Below are 27,317 nucleotides of genomic sequence, written 5' to 3'. Positions count from 1 at the left end.
ACTCTATTTATAGAGTCTCAAAAACTTACATCCAGAATAAGCAACTAAGAAAACTACTGACTAATATGGCCATGCAAGGTCCATTGGATAAATAGATGTTATCGCTAAGTCAGTACGTAACATAAGTCTTCATTGCGGTTCACTTCTTTTATTGCGGTAGCAGAAGAATAATTGCAGTAGAGAAAAGAGTTGCGGTAGCAAAGATGATTGCAGATTGCCAAGTTTAAGAGGGTCACTTTTTGCTTCAAATATGAATTGGAGTGTTACTGCACGAATGTTGCTTGCTTTGTGCTTTGTGGAACTCTTAGATGATGGTAGTCAGCTACTAAGTGAATATGATTGTATTCATGAGGCGGGTGACTGGCATTATGGGGAGTTCTTCAGGAACTGATGGCAGGGTGAGGTTGGGAACCTAGGTGTAACGACGTAATTTTTCAAACAGGTTTTTCATTTTAAAATCGCATACTTTTGATAACATATTGTATAGAAATCTCGTTTATTCAAATTACAAAACACAACTCCATTAATAATCCAGGATCCTCAAAACATAACTCTTTCTCTAGTGTGTACAATCAAGCCGGTGCCGTCCCGCGATCCTGAGAAAACCTGAAACACATAACACATCACACGGTAAGCACAAAGCTTAGTGAGTTCCCCAAAACACCACGTACAACACATAAGCCACTCGAGGCTATAACTCGGTATGACCCTCTGGTCAATGTGTCTCAGCAGGACCCTCCAGTCCCGTAGCTCGTTGGACCCTCCAGTCCCGTCTAGCTCGTTGGACCCTCCGATCCGGTCAAAATCGTTGGACCCTCCGGTCCGGTCTACTCGAGGACCCTCTGGCCTAGTAAGTGGCTGAACCCTCCGGTCCGGTCTATATAACACATAGCATACATATATCACAATGCACATAATCTCAATCATACACATAACACATAAGACCCTCCGGTCTGCACATAGATACCACTCTAGGTAATGTATAGTGAGAAGACTCACCTCGACTAGAAGGTGAGCAAATAACCTCGTGCTCGGATCTCGAACTGGCCTCCTCTTAACACAAAAGATGAATATCTCTAATTAATACCCTTTTCACGACTCAGATAACCGGAGGCGATTCTTTCCCTTTCTAATCTCTTTGAAGTGGGTAAAAGACCATTTTACCCCTCCAAGGTCTCTATTACTTATGTTGACCAAAACCCCAAAGTCAACAGAAGTCAAACTCGAGTCAACAGTCCATAGTTGACCCAACTCATCGAGTGCACCCATGCGACTCGTCGAGTCCCCTCACATCATCCGAATGCTTCCTAGGACTCACTCAACTCGCCGAGTTGACCCCTAACTCGGTGAGTGAACACTGGGACAAGGCTACCCAGTCAAACCCGCTACGACTCGTCGAGTCATCCCATGGACTCGACGAGTCGGCTCCATCGGATTTCCCATCCATCCACCTAACGTCAGATCTGTAACTCTAAGTCATAGATCTTACCTCCTAATAATCAAAAATCACGTAAAGGTTCGATCTTGATACCCATGCATAGTGTATTTTGCTCTATATACCATTAAGACTCCATTAAAGCTTCATAGCTTCAAAGCTCTAAGGTTGCTCAACCAGGGCTTCCCACTATCTGACTCTCTGGACCTCACAAGGTCTAGATCTTATGGCGTAAATCAGAAGAGGGGGTTTCGTGCACCCAAAACCCACCCAAAAGTGATATGAGCCCTAACATCTCATACACAAGGGATCTATTTAATAAATCAGGAAAGGTAGGGACTTCATACCTAGATCTGAAGCTGAAGATGAAGATGAAGTAGATCCACAAGCTCTCTTCTTGATCCTTGCAACACCCTTAATCTTCTTCCTAAGGAATGACCTCAAATGAGCCTCTTTCCCTCTCTTTCTCACCAATGACTCTAGGGTTTCTCTCAAGTGACGAATGACACTGAAGGGGGGTGTCAAGGAGGCTATAAGTGCCTTTAAATAGGCCCAGGCCCGAGAGAATTAGGGTTTCTGTCAACAGCGCTGACTCGGTGAGTCATCCTTCCGACTCGTCGAGTCCATTCATTTTCCATGTCACCCAAACGCGACCCTGCTCAACGATTGGAGGCACCAACTCGTCGAGTCACCCCAGGCAAACTCATCCTCACATATAGAAATGTTATACTTCGGAAATCAGGACGTTACAATTCTCCCCCACTTGAATTTGTTTTTGCCCTCGAAATCGCTCCTCAACAGCACATAGATCGAGACCAATAACCGAAAAGCACCACCGGGAGGATCTCATACCACCCAACTATCTCCCTCCATGGACACTTAAATCCGAACAGGAACTCCCACGCAAAAAAAGGACAGACCCTTCTGCTGCTATGATAATCCTTCTGACTCTCCAGAATCTGGAAACTCTAGTGGCCTGTATCACTGCCAGACCGCCTTCTCAAGATATCACCATGCTATTCGGTCCTCGAATAACAACCCTGAAAACTCACTACCCCTCTGATTCCCTTGTTGCGACTGATAAAACAAATCAATGCCCAAAAATAGACTACCGATCACTCAAACCAGACATGTTAAACAATTCAGATCATACTCTAAAGAATGAAAGGGTCACATCACACCAGGGACCCATCCACTGTACTGCAATCAAACCCCATCTCCCTTCTCCAATATCCCTTTCAACACTGAGCACCAGGTCATCTCCCGACCTAGCAGTTGAACCTCCAAGGGTTACCCATTGCATACCTCAACATGTCTCACTACTTCCTTCCCACACTAGCTATCTCGGCCCAGTGTGACACACAAGTCACGAAGTTCGCTTTTCCTCAAGCGAATATGAAAGTCGTTTCACCCTCGACCTCTGTCGTCTACTACTCATTAGTTCCATGCGTTTCGCGGTTTTCTCACACCAACGAAATGACCCACTCAGGTCTAAGACACCAGATGGAAACAATACCCCCTTCCAAATGCAATTCAGCTCTGAATCCGGAATCTCATTCTGCCTACTCAACGCCCTACCAGAGCCAAACTCAAACTCGAGAGTTTGATCTGACCCAGAGCTGTAACCACTCGCCCCAATGAACCACTCAACTCATGACTCATGACCCGCAACCCATGCGTACCTCACTGATCCATTTCTCTTTGGTCACAAAAACCACTACTCAATTCAGAATATAACGACTCCCGACAAACATGGAGACCCCAGTCTCGCCCCTGGTTCGACCCCAGGCTCCCACAAACTCAAATATTAGGGCTAACCAAGCCTAAAACTCTTCTGCGTCAAGCTCTGTCAGAGAGCACTTCATCACAACATTCTCTCGCTGACTAGTGGGTACTACGGCTCCCTGCAGTATCACAACGACCTCTCACTGAATAGTGAGTACTACGGCTCCCCATAGCATCACCACAACCTCTCACTGAATAGTGAGTACTACGGCTCCCCGTAGCATCACCACAACCTCTCACTGTATAGTGAGTACTACGGCTCCCCGCAGCATCACCACAACCTCTCTGTACTAACTCATTGAAACTGCAGCTCCCCGCAGTCTTACCGCACTTACTCTTACCACTTCACAATCTCATCGCGATCATTAACTCATGCTTTGCGGCCCAGCATAGATAGGTACACACACACACACACATCCAGGCTAAGCATCACTACTTCGGACGACCATCGTCGTGATAAAACCTCTTTTTCTCGCTGCAATTCACATTCTCAGATAAATCCATTTTATGTCAATTAGCTGAAGAGCCCCCACCGGAACCATTGACACTTGCTACACCACTCTTCATCTCATAACTCAAGACTCGAAATAAACCGAAATTTAGGACATCATACCCGGATGTCTCGGCACACCATCACAGAATTTCATGATGTCTTTCCCCCACCACTGATCTCCTACTCACGACATCATACTCAGATACCGCAATGTACTCTGTCAGAATCTCACAACTGATCTCCCTCTCACACATCTTATAACTTTGAAAATCCCAATCCTCAACTTGAAACACAGAGAAATCGTCGATGACTCAGAACACGATGTCGACAATCCTAAACTCCCTCCTCTGTCGCTCAAACCTCTGCAAGAATATTCATACCGAATCTGAAGCTGGTTGCACGATCATCTCTTACCCTTACCAAAGAGCATAGAACAATCCATTCATCGAACCGACCACCTCGAAAAAATCTTACCTACCACAAGGCCTCTGCCTAACGGCCACCTGCCGTGCAGACACTCATCCTTTCTTGAACACGCACCACATGCACTATCTCGCTTTGCACCTCACCTTGACCATCAATAACTCTGGTCTCAGGAATCTGCACCGTAGGTCTCTATATCCAGTTCTCTAACCGCTCTTAAACAAATCTCTGATCTCCTCAAAAAGTACCTGGTTCTCCCCCCACTCAGGGTTCGAACCATCACCAATTGGTTCACCAACAATCTATCCTACAGACTGTTTTTACCAGTAACATCGCACCTACCCTTGCAAGGTGATACACAATGCTCAATGATCTCCCCGATGGAGATCGAGCAACTCCAATTACCCGAATCTCAGATGAAATCCTCAAAAACTTCTCATCATGACTACCCCTAGTCATTCAGAATCTCGTATCATCCCACTACTGGACATCTCAACTGTCCAGTAGTAACTCTGACTCTTAATCTGAAATAATGAACTATCATACTCCTCATCCTCGACTCTTCAACCAACGTTCCATCACGTGGGTTGTAATAAGAGCGGAGTCCTCATTACCATACTCGATACTCATCATAGACAGTAAGAGCCACCGCCCCAATATCCTCTTCTTGATCGTTTGCCGCTGCAGCTAATACATGCCCTACTATTCTCAAGTAGGGTGTAGCCTTGTCCTTAACCATCTCAGTCCCCACTGACAACCTGCTCATGCTCTAACATAACCTCTCGGCAGATATACTGCCCAAATACTCTGATGGAAGGTCGCCATCAGTGCTAACCTATAGGGTTTTACCCCCAAGCTCAGAAACCGAAATCTCAACACCTCTTATGTTCCCTACAGGAAACGGAAATAGCACCGCTCAGGTCACAGAAAATGACATCTCCACAATCGGCCGGTCGCTCAGCCCATACTGTATTCTCCCATAACGCACCATCCCTACTCATCCCTGAGTCTTGCGACTCCAACTGGCATCTCACCAACAATCCCTCGGAGCTAACTCGATTTCCCTTTTAAGGCATGCTCCACTAAAACTCATCCATCATGGCCCTCTGGCCCCATATTCTTTCACCTCTGATCTCAGTCTAGACAATCACCACAGATTAACCGGTAAAACTAGAAGCACTAACCGCTACGTGTCCTGGTACTCAAACCATGTGACCACCTCTCGATCTGCTATGAATGATGGTACCCGAACCATGACATCACCTCTCGATCTGCTACAAATCATGGTACTCGAACCATGGCATCACCTCTCGATCTGCTACAAATCATGGTACTCGAACCATGACATCACCTCTCGATCTGCTACAAATCATGGTACTCGAACCATGACATCACCTCTCGTTCTTCTACAAATCATGGGACTCGAACCATGACATCACCTCTCGATCTGCTACTTAGATCCTCCGGAATACTCCCTGCATCGAGTATGGGTCCTCTGCTTTCAGTAGTACGGGCCCTTAGTACCTACCACATCTACCCATACTCTCTACACGGACCATCCTAGAGTCCCTAAGTAGTTGTTTAATATTTTCCATCACCAATCACGACACGCGTGCTCACTTCCCAGCGAAATGCTCTACTCTGTCAGTGCACTCATCTGACCACGGTCACCCCCTAGGCTCTCCCTAGGTGCTCACACTTCTCTGCCATCAGCTGCTGAAAAACTCCTAATGATGCCAGCCATCTACCTCCTGAATATCGTCATATTCACTTAGTAGCTGACTCTCATCATCGAGAGTTCCACAAAGCACGAAGCAAGCAGCATTCAGGCATCGAATAAACACGTAAAACCCAGTCTAGGTGATAACTCCACTTGCTCTACTCATACTCAAAAGATATCACCGAACTCAGAAACTCTACCCCTCGTGGGTAGCTAACTACTCTCTCAAAAGGTTCCACAAATGCTCATCTAGGTACTTCTCCTAGATTACTCCTCTACTCAAATCCCTTTCTAAAAGGATTCCTGTTGGATACTCTTACTCAGCACATACTCGAAAGCTCATCCCAGATAACAGCAACTCCTAGGCTAAGGCATCACAAATCAGGCCACTCTAGTCCTAAAATATGAAATACCTAGCCCATCTCTAGCATGCATAATACCTCATAACATATCTCATAATTTAAAAGTAAGGGTATTTTGGGAAATCATCGTTCGGGCTCTGGCTGACTGTACGCACTGCTCTTCCTCGTTTCTCTTAGAAACTGTTGTTCACCCTAGGAAAATCCTTTCTTTGAAAATTTTTCTCCAATCCTCAGTTTGAGTCCAGATTTACCCGAAGGTGCATCCGAATCCCTCAAACCAAGGCTCTGATACCAACTTGTAACGACGTAATTTTTCAAACAAGTTTTTAATTTTAAAATCGCATACTTTTCATAACATATTGTATACAAATCTCGTTTATTCAAATTACAAAACACAACTCCATTAATAATCCAGAATCCTCAAAACATAACTCTTTCTCTAGTGTGTACAATCAAGCCGGTGCCGTCCCGCGATCCTGAGAAAACCTGAAACACATAACACATCACACGGTAAGCACATAGCTTAGTGAGTTCCCCAAAATACCATGTACAACACATAAGCCACTCGAGGCTATAACTCGGTATGACCCTCTGGTCAATGTGTCTCAGCAGGACCCTCCAGTCCCGTAGCTCGTTGGACCCTCCGGTCCCGTCTAGCTCGTTGGACCCTCCGATCCGGTCTAAATCGTTGGACCCTCCGGTCCGGTCTACTCGAGGACCCTCTGGCCTCATGAGTCGCTGAACCCTCCGGTCCGGTCTATATAACACATAGCATACATATATCACAATGCACATAATCTCAATCATACACATAACACATAAGACCCTCCGGTCTACACATAGATACCATTCTAGGTAATGTATAGTGAGAAGACTCACCTCGACTAGAAGGTGAGCAAATAACCTCGTGCTCGGATCTCGAACTAGCCTCCTCCTAACACAAAAGATGAATATCTCTAATTAATACCCTTTTCACGACTCAGATAACCGGATGCGATTCTTTCTCTTTCTAATCTCTTTGAAGTGGGTAAAAGACCATTTTACCCCTCCAAGGTCTCTATTACTTATGTTGACCAAAACCCGAAAGTCAACAGAAGTCAAACTCGAGTCAACATTCCATATTTGACCCAACTCGTCGAGTGCACCCATGCGACTCGTTGAGTCCCCTCGCATCATCCAAATGCTTCCTAGGACTCACTCAGCTCGCCGAGATGACCCCCAACTCGGCGAGTCAACACTGGGACAAGGCTACCTCACAAGGTCCAGATCTTATGGCATAACTCAAAAGAGGGGGTTTGGTGCACCCAAAGCCCACCCAAAAGTGATATGAGCCCTAACATCTCATACACAAGGGATCTATTTAATAAATCAGGAAAGGTAGGGACTTCATACCTAGATCTGAAGCTAAAGATGGAGATGAAGTAGATCCACAAGCTCTCTTCTTGATCCTTGCAACACCCTTAATCTTCTTTCCAAGGAATGACCTCAAATGAGCCTCTTTCCCTCTCTTGCTCACCAATGAATCTAGGGTTTCTCTCAAGTGACGAATGCCACTGAAGGGGGGTGTCAAGGAGGCTATAAGTGCCTTTAAATAGGCCCAGGCCCGAGAGAATTAGGGTTTCTATCAACAGCGCTGATTCGGCGAGTCATCCTTCCGACTGGTCGAGTCCATTCATTTTCCACGTCACCCAAACGCGACCCTACTCGACAAGTGGAGGCACCAACTCGTCGAGTCACCCCAGGAAAAGTCATACTCACGTATAGAAATGCTATACTTCGGAAATCAGGACGTTACACTAGGAAATCCTAGGGAATGCTTCAGTGGGTTTTCTTTTGCTGGTTATTAAGTGTGGTGTATGGATTTTGAGATGGTGACTTAGAGGATTCGGGAGGATTCTTGAGGAAAGTATGGATAGGTGTGGAAGGTAGTATTGGGCCCGTACTACTAAAAGCACATGATTCATACTCGAATCGGGGAGAGTCTTGGAAAATGCAGGAAGCCTGTGGGATGAGGATTCTTGGGTATATTAGGATCTTATGCATGATTGTTTTGGTATGGTGTTGAGCACTCAGGGAAGGGGTTCAGGTTCTATTACCGGCTCAGGAGCAGGTACTGAGTCGATCAATACGCAGATGCGAGACATTTCATTGGAGATTACTCGCGGAATTTTGGAATGGACCCCGGTGGTCTTTGTTTCAGTCAAAGAAGCGAATTTGGAGTTCTTGGATGGTTATATTTGGGCCTTTTAGGCGAAGATTGTAGTGGGGAAATGGGGGCTTATATGGAGCCCGAAGCTTGTGGATCTCTAGAATCCATCAGGAAGGAGGATCCTCTTGTTAGTTATTGTTATTTGGTAATGGAGATGAGTTTTGCACCATGTCCCCTGGGATGGTCGGGGTAACTCGGCAGGAGGAGGTCAGGATTCCATCAGATGCTTTGAAGGGTATGTCATCTTTTGTTCTCTTCTGGGTTGTTATTGGGAATTTGTATTGCGTTGGAATTTTGCTTGGGTTCAGGTAAGCAATATCTCAGGTTGATTTTCTGCTATTGTCTGGGTTATATTATCAAGGATTCTGATATTCCATTCTACATGCCGAAAGTCTTCAATGAATCATTAAAGGGTCGTATCTTGTTGAGCGGGTTTCAGCTTGTTCAGTTGTTTATCCGGGTCTTTGTCGGGGTCAATTCAGGGGTATTGCTTGGAGGATCTATGGTCAAGGTTAGCGGGTTAGTTCTCCAGTGAAGTCAAGGTTTAGAGGTTTCATCATCTGTTCTGGTAAACCATGAACGATGGTTGCCTATGGAAGAACTTTTGGGTTCAAACTCTATTGTTGTTATGAGAGGAGCGGTAGCAGGAAGATAGTGGTGCCAGTTGTATGAGTTGTTTGGTCATTGGATGTGTCAGGGGAGTTGTATATTCGCATGGGTAGTAGACGGTTAGAGTTCAGTGGTTCTTTCTGAATGGAAGTTGGGGTGAAGATTCGTCAGTTCAGGGCAAAGGTTATGATTTTTAGCCACCAGTATAAAGGATTCAGGATTTGGGGGCTGTATTATCAGAAGCATTCGGGGTTTTCGGATATACTGAGATTCCGGGGAGTGTTCTTCTGGTCTTCAAGAGTTATGCGATCATTGAGTTTGGATATCAATGGAACGCTAGTATTGCTTAACGCAGGTCATAGGCGGTTCACGTCGTATGAGGTTGATGGGTTGGGAAATCCATCAGTATTTAAGGGATGAAAGAGCTTTGTCGAATCCAAGTGGGGGAGAATCAGTTTAAGATTTCTAGGAGTTAGGAAGGGTGTGGAACTAGGGCAAGTTTCACATCCTGGCTAGGAAGAGAGACGACCCAAGTGACCATTAAGATTGAGATTGTGTAAGTGGGAGTTGAGGAAACTTCCAACCATTGGTTGGCATCTTCTTTTTTATGCGTATCAGGATTAAGGTTGAGTTTGGGTTGAGGGATTTGGTATTCGAAGTGTCCCGAACACCTGATTGGATGCATTTGGATCCATGTTTCGGCTCAGGAGGCGTGGGGTTGTGATGGTTAGGGTGTGGTAAGGCCATGGTTGGTTAGAAGTGTTGCAAGACTACGATGGGATCATAACATTCGCCAGTTCATGGTAGGCTATCGTTGGAAGTGGTCATGAGCATAACAGGGGAAATCAGTTCGTGCCTTGGGCACGCCGGTCGGGATTGTCGAGGAGTATTTCTCCTTTTTAGGTTGAGGACCATTGGGGTCCGAGGCGGAGTCGGGCCTGTGTAGCTCTAGATGGGTGGGATCCATGGGCGAGAAAAGTTTGATTATGGAAATACAGGTGGGAACTGGTGGAGACTGTTGGGTCAAGGTTTTGGATCTTGAGTTGCAGGATCAAGTGGGTGGTCAGTTTGTAACACAGAGGGGTTTATAGGCTGGGTAGCCTTGTTCTTTGGACTCTTGGGAACCTTGTGGTTGGACCAGGTGCGAGGCTGGTAGTCTCAGCGATGGTTTGGGGCCCTTTATATCTCATTTTAGTGAGGAGTTTTCGCGAATCAGAAGGTCCTAGGTGAAATGCAAGTGCGGATCTGTGGATCTCGGGTTATGAATTGAATATCAGGTTGGTTTTTGGATGAGATCTCGAGTTGGGTATCGCGAGTTTTTATGTGCAAGATTCTTCTTTTCAGTGGGACAAGGATTGGGGTATCTATATGCCGAGGGCATCAATCGAAGGGTTCACAGATAAGGGATGGATTCAGTTTTGATGGCAGATCAAGCCCTTGTGATCGTGTCTTGGATTGGTTCTATTTGTGAAGGGATCAAGATAATTTCTAGAATCAAGGAAGTGACCCTCTTAAAGTTGTTATCCGAAGTTATCTCATGCTACCGAAACCTCAAGTGAAGATGTCATCCGCAACAACCTTATCCACAACTACGACTAGTTATTTTGTTTCTTTAACTTAATGATATTGTCCAGTGTGCCATGGATGGACACTTTATCAGAATTTTAGTAGTTGTTTATTCACCATGTACGTTCTCGAGACTCTATAAATAGAGTTCTCTTATTCTGAATGAAATACAACTCTTATCTCTCATTTTACATCTCTATTCTCTATCTATATTACTCTCTCTATGCTTACCTTCAAAGATCTTTATGAACTTACACTCATATATTAAGATCGAACTCTCAAACTCTCCTTCGGAGGAAGTCCTCGTGACTTCATTCACTTAAAACTGATCATATATACTGACTCGGTTTGAATGCAGACCTTGTTAAGAATCAGCTTAGTGTTTACTTGATATATAACTTGTTGTCATTTACATTTCCTTTACTTTTCGCACTTACATTTCCGCAACTAACATCTCTAACAATCCTAACTTCTTATTATTGTTGAGCTTTATGATCCTTTGAGACTAACTTCATTCTACAATATATAACTTGTAGTAACGTTTGTTCAAGTGTTTTCTCAAAAGTTTTTCTCTCAATAATTGGTATCATAGCCAAAGTGGTTGCTTTTTAAACAAAACTCTGATTTTGAAAAGCCTTCTATACCACTAAAGCTCATTTTCTCAAAACAAAAAAAAACAAAGGAAATATTGCACAAGCTTTATCACTAAACATTTCCAACAGTGTTGGTGGTTCCAATCGAGCCCCAATACTTGTTGCTAGTGAATATCATCACTGGTATCAAAGGATGGAGACGTATCTAAAAAGACTCGGTAGAGATGCATGGAGATCCATGGAAGAAGGGCCTCATGTTCCAGTTCTCACACCTGTTCAAGCCGATGGTGCTCAAGCCAGACTTGGAGGAGCTCAAGCTGGAATGAATTATCCCACAAAAGATGATCTTGATAAAATGGAAAGTGATGTTGTTGCCTTTTATGAAATATCCTGCGGAGTTGCTCCTGATAAGTTTGATATTATCATCAGTTGCAAATCAGCCAAAGAAATCTGGGATGTTCTCAAGAACTGGTATGAAGGTTCTGAGCAAGCTCAAGATAAGAAGCTTACCACTGCACTCAATAAGCTCAACAACTTCAAAGCTCATGCTGGTGAAAGTCTTGAAGATTCCTTCAAAAGATTCAATCTAATTGTCACAAAGTTTTCAAATGCTTGCACCGTCCGAAGTAATCATGAAAAAAATCTGTAGTTTCTCAATGGTCTCGGTAAGCAGTGGACTACGGCGAAAATGATAGTCCAAGGAGGCAGGAAAATTCACACCCTCTCTCTTTTCAAGCTATATGGCGAACTTCAGGGACAAGAATCAACTGTGCTAAAAGACTGTGCAGACTTCGGAGGACCACTCGCTCTCATAGCTCAAACCCCTCACAACAAAAACATCCAACCTTACTCTCCCACGTATGACAATCCACCGCAGTCATACGAAGCCGACTTAGAATATGATAATGAAGAAGAATTCCAAAACGCTATTGCCCTTGTTAGCCAACAGTTCAACAGGCTACCACCCTCATCTTTTCGTAAGAATCAGTAGTTTACTAAACCTCCCTTCAACCGCAATTTTAACTCAAACAACAACCACTCTCGATATCCCAAAAATCCTCACCAGTCTCCGCAAGCTCAGAATACTCATCAATCCAAGGAGGCACCGTAGTCTATCAATCCTACTGACTCCGGTACCTCAACCTATGACAAGAACGATGTTATCATTTGTCACAAATGCAACAAAGAAAACCATTTTGCCAAAGACTGTAAACCCAATGTGGTGAAGGACGGAACATTCTATCTCACAATGGCTCAAGAAATGGAAGAAAAGGAGAAGGCAAGGGCATACGTACCCCAAGTCAAGATGGATCATCAAGTTTGGTCTTCAGGAGATGAAGATGAAGATTTCAACAACATCAAGGGCAGGGGAAAATTTTGCATGATGGCAACTGCTGATGAGGATGGTTCAACAAAGCTGGAGAAAAACTACTGCTACATGGAAAAAGATGGAACTCTCAGCATCGTTGAACAGGTAAAACTCATGATCCAATCTAATAAGTACAGCATGCATGATTGTCAACCTTTCTTAGAAAACCTTAATGACACTTGTGCTACCGTCCTTTCAGAGTATAACAATGCCTTGGATGAGAAGAACATAGCGTCCCAGGAAATGTTTCATGTAAGAGGACGATTAGAAGATAAGAGACTCAAAGTTTCCATGTTGGAAAAAGACTTACAGTTAGAAAAGGATGCCAGAATGTTGTGCGAAACTCAGTTAGGAATAGCTTTGGATCAAAGGGATCTAGCCCAAAAGGAAAATGTACGGTTAAATCTTTTAATTGAAAAATTGTTTAATGAAAGTGAAGCTATTAAAAATCTTGTGAATAATGGAACCATAGATAACACATATAATTGGGGTTGGTCCAATGGGTATTCCACCACAATGGACTCATCACCCCGATTCAACAAAGACCGTCCCTATGTCCCTCTGGATCGAGAGTTTCATTTTCCTAGTCAATGACAAAACATTCCCTAAGGACATTAGAACCCACTTCGGTAGACTTCGTAATCTGAGCAATAATTGTGTCATCGACGAAATCCTTCCTGAAACCTCAGATCACTCAGGTGATCAAATACCCATCATTGGCACAATTTATCCCAACTCTCAGACATCTTCAGTTGTTGATGAAGAGATTCTTATGGAAGGACCGGATGAAACTGTAAAGTTGACACCTTTGTCCTCAGACCGTAGTCCCGTTCTTTGTAGTCTCAAACCACTGTCCTCAACACTGCCTTCCATAAAATGTCAAACTACGGAACCATCATTGAGTTACTCTGCGGTAGTCCAATCTTCCTTACCGCATACCACAGTCAAGAGCACAGTGACTGTTCAGCCAATTCTTTATGAGTTTCCGATAGAAAATTTTGAATACCGTCAATGTTCTATGAGTCCTGAGTCTTCTAGTTCATATGACTCAATCCTTCGTTTTCAAAAAAAGTCAAATGTCTCCAGGAAACCGTAGTTGAATATCACTGACTGCGGTTCACCAAAAACCCATGCAAAACTGGCTTTCAAAGAGGAATTCTAATCGCGTGGTAAAAAGCGAGAAATCTTTTTCAAAAACAAAAAACAAGCCAAAGTTTCAATTCAAAAAGGTCCTGAAAAGCCTGTTGTATTAAATCAGTTTTCAAAAAACATTGCTGTGAAGAAATTAGACAAAGAGGAATGTACAGTTCCAAGGATTTTTTCAAACTCTTCTGACAAATTTCCAAAAAAGGTCAAGTCTTTTAAAAAGTATCGTTTTCAAATCTATTCCTTGGACGACCCAAAATGGAAGGGGATTTTACCAACTCCTACACCTTTTAAGTCACATCAGTTTGTCAAAAGAACACAAACTAGGAGGAATTCACGTGCTCACACTTTTTCAAATCCCAAGGGTACCGCAGTTAGAACTCACTCCTGGACTGGTCATAATACTCACACTACACCCTCCGGACCGTTGGCCAAATACAGTGTCTCGATGAATGAGAAAAATCCTACTTTTGGATTTTATCATCAGAAAAGGTCATATCAAGGTCAACCTTGTAATCAAACGAAACCTCGTAATTCTCCAAAATCTCATAACACTTCAAAAGTTCACAAACACCCAGGTCTAGGTCTCAAGATTGATACGAAACATGTCCCGACGGTCCGTGCTCATGCATCTACGAAGAATAACTCACATGTAACCCCGGGCTCCACACTAGTTTGGGTACCCAAACTAACCGTGTAATTTTTCAGGCAATGTGCAAAGAGGAACAAGAAGAAGAGTGGTTGATAGACAGTGCCTACTCCTTGCACATGACTGGAAGGTTAGAATACCTTCAGGATCTCAGGCCTATATGTAAGGGAGGAAACGTCACATTTGGCAACAATGCGAATGGAATAATTAGAGGTTACGGTGTGCTAACAACATGGAACTTCTCAATACAAAATGTTGCTCACGTAGAAGGCCTCAAACATAATCTCATCAGTGTAGGCCAACTATGCAAAGAAGGTCATCGGGTTGAGTTTGATAATGATTACTGCTACATTATGACAAGTGATAGAAGCACCTATTTGATTAAATCTATGTCCGAAGGAACAATGTATCCTTGGGAAACCGTAGTTGTGCTTTCTATCCAAAGCAATATCCGAAGTCAGCTGGTTGTGGCATCGCAAGCTGGCTCATCTGAACTTTCGGTACATCAACAACCTTCTCACTAGAGAACTCGTCCGAGGTCTCCCCATCCATAAGTACAACAACGATTCACTCTGCCCAGCCTGTGAGTGTGGTAAACAATCGAAGGGAAGCCATCCACTGGTGATTGATTCATCAATTTCCGAACCCTTAGCACTCTTGAACGTTGATCTCTGCGCTCCATCTACCATAGCCAGTCTCCATCACAAGAAGTACATATTGGTTATAGTTGATGACTTCACTCGTTTCACTTGGGTCTTCTTCCTGAGGCTCAAATCTGAAACGCTGCAGGTTCGGATCAACTTCATCAAAGAGATTGAACTTAAAATCAAATTACCGGTGCAAAGAATTCGAAGTGACAATGGAACCGAGTTTACGAATAATCTCTTGAATAGTTTCTTGGTTTCCAAAGACATCAGTCACAATTTCTCAGCTCCCTACACACCGCAGCAAAATGGAGTTGTAGAGCGAAGAAATCATACTCTGTTCGAAGCAGCCAGATCTATGCTAAACTTTGCAAACCTTCCTCTCTTCTTCTGGGCCGAAGCGGTGTCAACTGCATGCTTTGTTCAGAACCAAAGCATTGTATGAAAGCATCTCAAAAAAACTCCTTATGAGGGCCTGAACCACCGCAAACCAAATGTCAGGTTATTTCACATATTTGGGTGTAGATGCTTTGTGATCAACAACAAGGATCACCTCAACAAATTTGCACCGAAGTCAGACGAAGGAATTTTTCTTGGCTACTCAAAAAACAAAGTGGATTATAAGGTTCTCATCAGACGCACGGGGCTGACAGTCGAAAGATTCGATGTTAAATTCGATGACTATTACGTCCGCAACACTGCTCCCTCATCTGAAACAAAGTTCATCATGGAAAGTGATATTCCAGACCCCGAAGAGACTACTCGTCTCTCTGAAATTTTTGTGTCTCCGGTTTCTCAACAGCAACATGCCGAAGTCTCTGGCCCAACTCTATCTGAAGATTTGTCATTCAACACTTCCACCTCGCCGGTTGAGGGGGAAAGCTCAACTCCGGTTCAAGCAACAACCATCGAGGTTCCAGTGCTTGAAGAAGCAGCTCTGGCATCTACTCACAGAGTCACAGCCCCATCAAATGTCTCCTCAGACTCTGACGATGAAGAAGTAGAGAATATCGACACAACTGACTCAAGGATTATCACTCACTTAACAATCCAGGGGGAACCATCTCAGGTTCAAGGGGAACTACCATCCGCAATCCAGGGAGAACCTCACTCAAATTATGATCATGCTCCTTCTGCGGGCTGTTCACAAGTCAAGGGGGAATTGCCTTCCCTAACCGAAGAATCTACTGATATCGAAGACATTCCCTCCACCGCAGCCGCTGATCACCTTCCACCTTGTCTGCACGTCTGGACAAAGGACCACCCACCAGGTCAAATCATTGGTAACCCATCAGCAGGCGTACAAACTCGATCTTCTAATGAGCTAACGGACCACTGCCACTACACAGCCTTCATGTCCACAGTAGAGCCTCAATCCATCAAGGAAGCTCTTCTAGAGCCGGACTGGATCACTGCCATGTAAGATGAACTAGCCGAATTTGAAAGAAACAAAGTTCGGAAGCTGGTTCCGAAGCCAAAAGGTAACACTATTGTTGGAACAAGATGGGTGTTCAAAAACAAACTTGATAAATCCGGTGCGGTTGTGTGAAACAAAGCAAGATTAGTTGCTAAGGGGTATAGCCAACTGGAAGGAGTTGACTATGATGAAACTTATGCCCCCGTAGCCAGGATGGAAGCCATACGCATCTTCTTAGCGTATGCGGCACACAAAAATATCATAGTGCATCAAATGGATATAAAAAGTGCCTTTCTGAATGGTGAACTGAAAGAAGAGCTTTACTTACAACAACCTCCAGGCTTCGAAAATCAAGATTTCCCTGATTGTTGTTCCAAGCTTGAAAAAGCAGTCTATGGTCTTAAGCAAGCACCAAGGGCATGGTACGAGACTCTCTCTGAGTTTCTTGTCACGTCCGGATACAAAAGAGGTGTGATTGATCCCACATTATTTAGAAAGACAAACGGTAATCACCTTATGCTTGTCCAAATCTATGTGGATGATATCATATTTGGGTCAACAGATCAAGGTATGGTGGATGAATTTGCAAAGCTCATGACTAACAAGTTCCAAATGAGCATGAATAGAGAGATAAATTTCTTTCTAGGACTACAAGTGAAGGAAGTCCCTAAAGGGATATTCATTCATCAGGAAAAGTATACCTCTAAACTGCTAAAGAAATACACAATGGACAACTGTTCCTCAACCAAGGTTCTGATGGACTTCGGATATAAGATATCTGCTAATCCTTCTAGAGAATCAGTGGATCACAAAACTTATAGAGGAATGATTGGTTCCTTGATGTACCTCAATGCAAGCAGACAAGACATTGTCTTCGCAACGAGCATATGTACCAGGTACCAAGTCGATCCCAAAGTATCGCACTTGACCGCACTCAAGAAAATCTTCAGATACCTCAAGGGAAGCAAAGCCCTAGGCCTTTGGTACCCCGCAGGAAATGATTTCAGCCTTCAAGCCTTCACCGATGCGGATCATGCCGGATGCAGATTGGATAGAAAGAGTACTTCCGGTGGTTGTCAATTTCTTCGAGGAAGATTGGTCAGCTGGTCCTCAAGAAAACAAAATTGTGTTTCTTTGTCTACCGCAGAAGCTGATTATGTAGCCGCAGCCAGCTGTTGTTCTCAAGTCGTATGGATAAAAACCCAACTAATGTACTACAGATACAGAATGCTGTGAATACCGATTTACTGTGACTCAGAGAGTTCCATTGCGATTTCTCACAATCCCATTCATCACTCAAAGACGAAGCACATTGAACTTCGGTATCACTTCATCAAATACCATATTCTCAATGGTAACATCGAACTAATTTTTGTCAATACTCACAAAGAGATTGCTGATGTGTTTATAAAGGCACTTGATTCAACAAAACTCAACAGTTTTCTGAAAATGTTAGGGATGATGAATCTGGACCCACAATTCTTCTTGAATTGATAGGTACCGCAGACCACCTCTGGTCTCCGTTGCGGTCCTAAAGTCATATATCCATCATACATGGTTTCAATATACTCTGTATACCACAACCATATATCATACTTATATTCCTTGGGTCTTTATTGTTTGTTGTTTCTGATCTTTTATCAAGTGTTCCTTTCAGATCTTGCCACCGCAGTAATGCAGTCTCCCACCGCAGTCATTAAACCATCCGCAGTCACATTGAATGAATCCTCAACCATTTCATAAATTCACTGATAATATTGTGTGCTATTTAATGATCTTCATTAAATAAAGAAAAACATTCTCGAACAAAAAAAATCGTTTTGTAGCATACAACGTTTCAGTTTCTTTAAAAATCACCTTTATCATGTCAGACCCATTTTAAGAAAAATGACAAATAAATCACCTTTTCCTGTCACATCACCTAGCCCCAAATTGTCTAGTCCGTTTCCACTTCCCCATTACCCAACGAATTTTTAGCCCCATCCTTCCACACGATCCTCAAACGTGTGATAATAATCTGAAATTCATTAAATGTCCTTTTTTTCCTTTTAAATTAAAAAAACAAACAAATCTTTTCGATTAATTTTTGAATGGCTGATAATGGCGTAAACCCAAGGGTTTTTACCATTAACAACTGTTAATAAATTAATTTGCATAACTTTTGACATCCGATACTATAAAAACCCTTTTTCCCTCCCAAGAAAGCTTTACGCTTTCTGAACTCTAAGACGATATTTCTTCTTCTTCATCTTCTTGCACTCAAGTTATTTCTGCAAGTTCTTCAAAACATTTCAAAATGGTGAAATCTGGTATCTCGAAAGAACAATTCAAAGCTTCTGGGTCAGTGCAGCCAACCGGTTCTGAATCAACCACAAAAAATCCATCACCAATGATAGCCTCAAGCAATTTTAGGGGTATTTTTGAAGATCACCCTTCATACAATGAATCGATTTGACTGATGATCAAATTTCTGTCATCTCATCCATTATATGGCGCATTCAACTCCTTCACAGACGTGGTTCCTATTTTCACTTTGTTCAAATTAGGATTCTCTGCATTTTGCCCAAACTCAAACCCTCAAGAAGTTCATCTGAATTTGATCGATGATTCTTTAGTCATTCTGACTAAAGCCAAGTTCTTAGAAGCAATCAATCTTCGTGTTCTTCCTTCAACAAGATTCTACTCTCCAAGTGCTAGCGACATCACCTCAACCTTGTACCAGATGGGTTATCAAAAGAAGCTTAAAGGGATTGGCGAATTCAAGAAGGATCAACTGCCTGCTGTTTGGTAATTCGTGTGCCACTTTGTCATCCGCAGTCTCTCTGGTCGAACTGGAGGCATGGATAACATGGGACTGAAACTGCTGGAAATAGAGTGGAGCATCTTCACAGGCAATCATGTTAACTACAGTCAGATACTATGGGATGATTTTCTTCAATATGTTCCCAAGGAGAATCCTAGATAATACCCCACTGAACTCACATTCGCACGCTTCTGGTCTCTCTGCATCTCGGACCTCCATAAGGATGCTACAATCAGCATGGGTGATGACATCAACTTCTTTATCACCCGAGACTTAAAAAGGTACACTCTTTCAAAATATCAATCAATTTTTGGACCTCTAAGAAGATTGCTTGCCCACATCTTGTCATCAATTGGACTTGAAACCCGAGAAGTCACTGATCACATAGAGGCTACGGATGGTATTGACCCATACCATTATTCCCCGCCTCGTCCCAGTCAGCCAATTATATCTACTACTGCAACCCAAGGTCCTTCAAGATCAGCACCTGCCTCAGTCCCTCCTACCAATGAACAATCTAACCCTCCCACAACTACACATTGTAAGAAGATTGTTCATTCCAAGAAAGCTCCCCGCAGCAGAATCCAAAAAGGTGAATCCTCAAACAGGGCTATCGAATCTTCGGATGACGCCCCTGTTTCCCCTACCAACTCTCAAGGTGATATTGATATCAATGTTGATGAAGAATATAATGATGACTCCGGTCCAATTCTCAGACATAAAAGACAGAAGACCATCCCTAGCCAGAGCGAAATGCGTAACCGGAAAGATATCGCAGTCTCTCAAAAGACTCCGGTAGTCCTTGGTGCCCCTGCAGGCATATTCGCTTCAACCCTCTCTAGCTACTCAGATGCAGCAAGTGCATCTGTTTCACTTGATCATGGAGACACAACCCATCGGGATCCCAAGAGGATCTTAGTGGTACTACTCGCCCTAAGGTATCCAGGGCATCCCACCTTCATATCTTTGATCCAGAGGAGTTGCGCTCCATCCTTCTTTCAGTTACCCAAACACTTCAATTGCAGGGCACTTCTTTCTCCCATGCCAGAACCGTGCCCAGGCCACACTTGACTACGGGTCAAGGAGACCGAGGAAGTTCGGGAAATCCTACTCCGCTACCATTACACTCAAGTGGTTTAGGCGTGGTGAGCACAAACATGCAAGGATCCATGAACCCGGGGGACACCCCGGTGCGTACACAAGGATTTGACGGTTACTGTTCTGATGACTCATTGTCACGGTTTAAACCAACCACCAAGTCCGAAATAAAGAAATATGAAGCTTTCAGAAGGGCATTCCAGGACCGCAAAGCTCAACAAACGAAGCAACTAGAACAGAAGGAACAAGAAATCCAAACCGTAGCCAAATACTGGGCAGAAGCCTTCAGCAACGCTAAAGCTGTCCATGATATTCTGTAAATTCAGGAATGGATGTCCAAGATAGAAGCTACGGTGCATCAGGCTCAAAATCTCAATGATGTTGGTCCTTCTATGCCTCCCCCCAGAGCTGAACAACATGACTCGTTTGCCGGTGGCACCGCAATCGAAATCAATTCAAATCCGGTGTTCGGACTCCATGATCTTGAAATTGATGAAGTCGATCAGCCTGTTTACTCCGCTGATTTCGTGATGATCTTTGATGAAGATGAAGACTCCAGTGGTTCTCAACACTCCACCTCTAAGCGACAAGAGAAGAAGAAGAAGAAGAAGATGGCCGTTACTCGTAAAGAATTTCTCAGTCTTCAAGACCAAGTGGATAAGATTCTAGCCGCAGTCACAACCCCTCAACCGCAACAGACTGAAGTTGTTGGGCCACAGTCCTTCGCAGAACGGGTTGATCGTCTCGAAACCATGGAAAGACTGGCTGCTGAAAGGATTTCGTTAAAGGTTGAAATGGGCATTCGAGCCCTAGATAACAACAGAACTGTTGATCACAAAGAGTTCCTGGAAACTATTGAACGTCTGATCCAAGAGGTATCCGCAATCAAATATGATCTTCAATCTACAATTACGGATCACACAGTCCAGTCAAAGAAGCTTGTTGGGGAAACTCACAACGCTTATAAGTCCACAATTGCGGTCCTTCAATCCATAATCAACAACCTAAGGTGCTCTCTATTTGCAAACTTCCATGGTCAAGAGATATTGAATCTTACCAAAGAAATTCATCAACTTCTCTTCGATACCAAGATTCCAGACAATCAACAGATCTCATATCTAATCAAGTTTAAGTTTACCACCGCATTCTCAAAGATTGATGGTCTCCGTTATTGGTTTGAGGAGCAACAGGTTGTTACTTCCTCAAAAGGGAGAAGTGAATACTGAAATCCACAAATCCATCAATCTGCTAATTCCCACTCCAAAATTCGGTCCATCTCACTTTACTACATCACAGCCAAGAATCGAAATTCTACAACACTCTCCTCAGCAACTACGGATATACACAAGACTTCCTCTCCAATACAAGCTCATCACTCCTCTTCACCTCAACACTCACCAATTCAAGGAATCCATAATTCCCCACCTCGTCTGGAAACCCCACCTCACTTCAAAAATATGGAGCCAAACATGTCATCCGAACACTCCAATGAATATCCTGCAACTATTCAAATGAAAAAAAATTGTCAAGCTGCAAAATTCGCAGAACAAATCTAGAGAGATCATGGCTATGATACGACTATGGATGAATCCCTGATTAACTCTTGGGTTAATCCTACAAGAAGACTGCTCGATGATGACAACAGGCCATTTCTGACCTACGTAGAACCTCCCTCGGATGGATACTGGGACATTCCAATCTCTCCCAATGCAAATTCTTCACTGTGTTTGAACCTTTCGACCGCAGTCTACCAGATGACCAGATGCTCCCTCTTGAATTTGAGCGATTGAACAAATTCCACGCCAAGCACGGATCTGCCCTTGAAAAGATTTGGTCTAACGATAGACCTTCCGCAGTCAAGAGGTATAAGATCAGAAGATTCATGAAGTCAGACTTTGTCCAGTACGCACTGACAAGAAAAGGTGACGATTATATCAGGACTCAAGCAGACTTTCCCTGCATGAATCCGGAGGAAGTGTTTCTAATCGCCAGGGTGTTTCAGATCAAGTCAGAGAAACATCCAAAGACGAAAATTGCATTTGAAAAGGCGTGTGAATACCTCAAATCTTCAGTAGTTGACTTCGCAAAGATTGACGCAGACATTCATCCGACCCTTGCTCAAAACTTCAATCTCCCTGCAATTGATCCACCTCCCTTCTTCACCGAAGGATATCAAAATCGATCCCTAGGTGAAACCAACTTTTCCAGAGTTGGGAGTTGTGTTCAAATGAGCAAACAACAATGTTAAGTACTTCATTCCCATCACTGCTATGCACCGTCTAACCCGTGAGCAAGTGGAAGTCACCCTGACTTTGGTGCAGAGAACCAAAAATACTACAGATGAAGTAAAGTTTGAGATCACAAGGAGAATCACCTAGTTAGTTGAAGTAAGAAAATTATGGTAGCTGCTGATCAAGTTTTTGAAGCTTAACAATTAGTGAAGTTGAAGAGGTCACTTAGGGGGAAATTGTTGAATCAAGGAAGTGACCCTCTTAAACTTGTTATTCGAAGTTATCTCATGCTACCTCAACCTCAAGTGAATATGTCATCCGCAACAACCTTATCCGCAACTATAACTAGTTATTTTGTTTCATTAACTTACATGATATTGTCCAGTGTGCCTTGCATGGACACTTTATCAGAATTTTAGTACTTGTTTATTCACCATGTACGTTCTCGAGACTCTATAAATAGAGTTCTCTTATTGTGAATGAAATACAACTCTTATCGCTCACTTTACATCTCTATTCTCTATCTATATTACTCTCTCTATTCTTACCTTCAAAGATCTTTATGAACTTACACTCATATATTAAGATCGAACTCTCATACTCTCCTTCGGAGCAAGTCCCCGTGACTTCATTCACTTTAAACTGATCACATATACTGACTCGGTTTGAATGCAGACCTCGTTAAGAATCAGCTTAATGCTTACTTGATATATAACTTGTTGTCATTTACATTTCCTTTACTTTTCGCACTTACATTTCCGCAACTAACATCTCTAACAATCCTAACTTCTTATTATTATTGAGCTTTATGATCCTTTGAGATTAACTTCATTCCGCAATATATAACTTGTACTAACGTTTGTTGAAGTGTTTCTCAAAAGTTTTTCTCTCAACATAATTCAAGGTGGTATTATTGACTTACAACTCGTAACGGTATTATTTGTGAAGGGCATCAATGATCGCCTTTAGTCCTCGCAACGGTATCGGAACCAGGTCGACATAAAACCTCTCCCCAAACAAATTCAGGACACAGTCTTGATATACCCTCGTAGCACTCACAATACGGTCGTCTGCAATATCAACCTCAAGCGGGGAATCCAAAGTCCCCGGAGCATCCTTAAACTTATTGCTAAGCGTAAGAGATACAAACGATCGGGTAGCTCCCAAATCAAAAAGAACATGAGCCGACATACCATTGACCAAAAAGGTCCCTATATAAGAGCACATACATATATAAGCATAACAAATTAACATCGAGCGGGAAAATAAATTACGTAACATCCACGACGTCTGGCACTGCTCGAGCCTCCTCTATGGTCAACTGAAATGCGCGGCTCTTCACTTCAGGAGAATCCGCCTTGGCAGGGCGGCTATCAGTGATCCTCGTTGTGGCCGGCGCAGGCGCCTCCACCTCTCCTCCTCCTACCTGTAACCTCGGACAATCGGCATTTTTATGACCGGTCTGGTTGCAGTGGAAACAAATCAAGCCCTTCTTGGGTCAGTCCCTGCTCATGTGGCCTGGCCGGCCACACGCGTAACATCCCGAGCCCGCTGCTCGACAAGCCCCACTATGCGGCTTACCGCATTTGGCATACCGGCCGCGACCCTGCTGGCCCCTAAGAATCAGAGGTCTTAGGCTTTTTAGCCTGACCTACAACTTTCTGAACCTGATCTGGCTTCCGCTTGGTGCGGAGCTCCAACTCCATCTCCCACTCCCGGGCCTTCTCCACCATCTCATTCAGGGTTTTGCACCCCGTAAAACTCATGAACTCAGAGATAGCATCCCTCAACATGGAATGATACCTCGTCCTCCTCATATCCTCACCCGCAACATATTATGGAATCAACAGTGCTCGCTCCCGAAACTTGGCGGTGATCTCCGCCACAGTCTCGATGGTCTGATGTAGCTCCTGGAACTCCCTCACTAACCGTTGCACCTCAATAGATGGTGCAAACTCCAGATGAAAGCGCCTTGAAAACTCCTCCCATGACATCTCAGCCACCCCGGCTGATCCCACCTGGCTAGTCACCTCCTCCCACCAATCCATGGCTCGGTCTCTCAAGATACACGAGGCAAAGCCTACTTTTGTCGCCTCGAGGCAAAAGCTCGTGCGTTGGGCATTCTCCATGTCTGCCACCCAATGTCGACTAGCTATGGGGTCCCTGACACTGAAGAACTCAGGCGCTCCGCACACCTTGAACTTCCCGAACGAGGGAGTTGTGTCCCCGATATAACCCACAACAATCTTAGCTCAGGAAGACCTGAGCCGCTCCTCCATGATCTCCATCATCTCCTCCTTGACTATCCCGAAAATCACTGGGTAGCGTCAAGGATGCCCCTCGTAACCTCGGCTGCGATAAGCTCGCACAACCTCTTGTAAATGGGCTCTGTAGCGTAGCCCGACCCAGATCCGGATCCTGATCCCCCTGTTCCATGACGTGTCACCACCATTCTGATATGAAATACCATAAGACAGAATGATCAAGATATTCAAAAGGGAATCCTTCCACACCGGTTCTCCTTCGAGCTTCTATATCTAACATTAGTTCGGTTACAGGTCCTGTGCTTTTAGTAGTACAGGCCCAAGACTACCTTCCACACCTACCTGTACCTTCCTGAAGGCTCTACCTGATAACTCTAATTCGTCCCAGAACAAAACATATCCCACAAACTACCGCATACTCAAATCCTAGGCTATCCTAAGATTTGCTCAGTCCCGTCAAACCAGAATCACAACAGACATATCAGGCTGCCCTACGCATGTAAATTATACACATAACAGGATCAAATAAACTTTCGAATAACAAAGTCTACCCTAGGACCACAACCAGATAAGGAACAGGAAATAAGGCCAAATTAATTATTCTAAGTCTATAAGATCCTAACCGTTTACAATTTTTAAAGCATACACATAGCAAAATCCATCCGACTATCATATTCCAAATATCAGTATAGCATGGCTAACATATTGGGGAACCACTTACTTGAGCTTGGCTGATTACGCACATTGCACTCTCCAAATATCAGTATAACATGGCTAACATATTGTAACAACCCAAATTTCCAACAAAGTTTTTCATTTTAAATAACCAAATTATTTCCATAAGATATAAAATTCCAATCACATTTGTTTTCAAAATCCATAACATCAGATTAATCATTCATAATATCATAGTGTCCCAAATAAAACGCCAGAGAGTGCATGTCGCGCCATCACGCCGGGCTCTTGCCCTTAGATACTGAAGTACCTGAAACAACCAACAAACTGTAAGCGAATTCTTAGTGAGTTCCCCATAACATACCCCACAAAATCCACATAGTCATATAAACCATATCGGCTATATAAGCCACATAAGACATGCATACAAACATATAAGGATGCCGTGGAAACCCTCTAAGGTCTTACTCCATGATACCGTGGGCTCCCCCCAGGGTCTTATACCAGCATGACATGGGCTCCCTCTATGGTCTTTACCTAGAATGTCATGGGCTTACCCCATGTTCTGATATCCAACTGCTACGGGCTCCCCCCGGGGTCTTCCATGAAAATAACATAGAGTCAACTAGCATACCATATATCACAGAAATAATTATCATACTACATAACACATATATAAACATATAGGGATGTCGTGGACTCCCTCCAAGGTCTTACTCAAGGATGTTGTGGGCTCCCCCAAGGTCTTATACCTACATGTCATGGGCTCCCCCATGGTCTTTACCTAGAATTCCATGTGCTTCCCCCATGGTCTGATATCCAACTGCCACATGCTCCCCCTTGGGTCTTCCATGTCTCACCAATAAGGTACTAGCATTTTCACATACATACATACTAGGCATATCAATAATGATTCCACAATAATTATCACAACTAACTGAATGGGTCGGCCTTGGTGCCTTCGACCCATTGGTATGGTGAGGAAATTCTCCTCAAATGTGAACTGTAGCTGAATATCCAAGATTCGAGTATCAGCTCTCTCAATTCCCTAATCATAAACAACTCTTTAGATACCACTCAACCCTTCAAACCCTTAAAAGTCAACCCTTGTCAAAGTCAAAGTCAAAGTCAACGCTCTGAATTGACCTTACTCGTCGAGTTACCCATTAACTCGTCGAATCCACCCCAAAATCAAAATAGCGATATTACGATCCAACTGGTCGAGTTTTTCCACAACTCGTCAAGTTCCTCTGTTTTCCAACAGAATCGGGGTAACCCCAACCCAACTCGCCGAGTTCACCTATCAACTCGTCGAGTTCTTTAGTCTGCCAACCTACTTAATGCATTAAGGCCTTTTTCTTAAGTCCATAGGTTCCAAACTTCAGATCCCCTTCATAGAGATGTCTACAAGGGTAAAGTTTCCAACTTTACCCCCAGGGATCATCTAATAAGCTCAAGTTCCTTTAAGGAAGGTCTTGACTCATTAAGCCCTTAAACTCTCATCACATCGTCCCAAAACACAGATCTGATGTCCAAAGGTGGACAAATCACATAATGTTTCTAACTTTACGTCCATGCATGCTTGAAACACTCTCCAAGGTCCATTTTAGGCTTCATAGTGGAGATATTGCATGAATGGGACATGGAGGCTATTAAAGTTTGCAACTTTAATCCTCTAGAGGTCTTATAGAGGCCAGATCTACACCCTAAACCTCTGGAATCCTCTTTTCTTTGGACATCCAAGCCAAAGTCCCAAAACCAAGCCCTAAACTACAAAATATGAGATCTAATAAGCTACATGTCATGGCTATGACTTTATACCTCCA

This window comes from Lactuca virosa, chromosome 7, assembly GCF_052849685.1.
Source record: "Lactuca virosa cultivar CGN04683 chromosome 7, Lactuca_virosa_CGN04683_v6, whole genome shotgun sequence".
Lineage (NCBI taxonomy): Eukaryota > Viridiplantae > Streptophyta > Magnoliopsida > Asterales > Asteraceae > Lactuca > Lactuca virosa.
The sequence above is the reverse complement of the archived record's forward strand: the minus strand, read 5'-3'. Positions refer to the sequence as shown.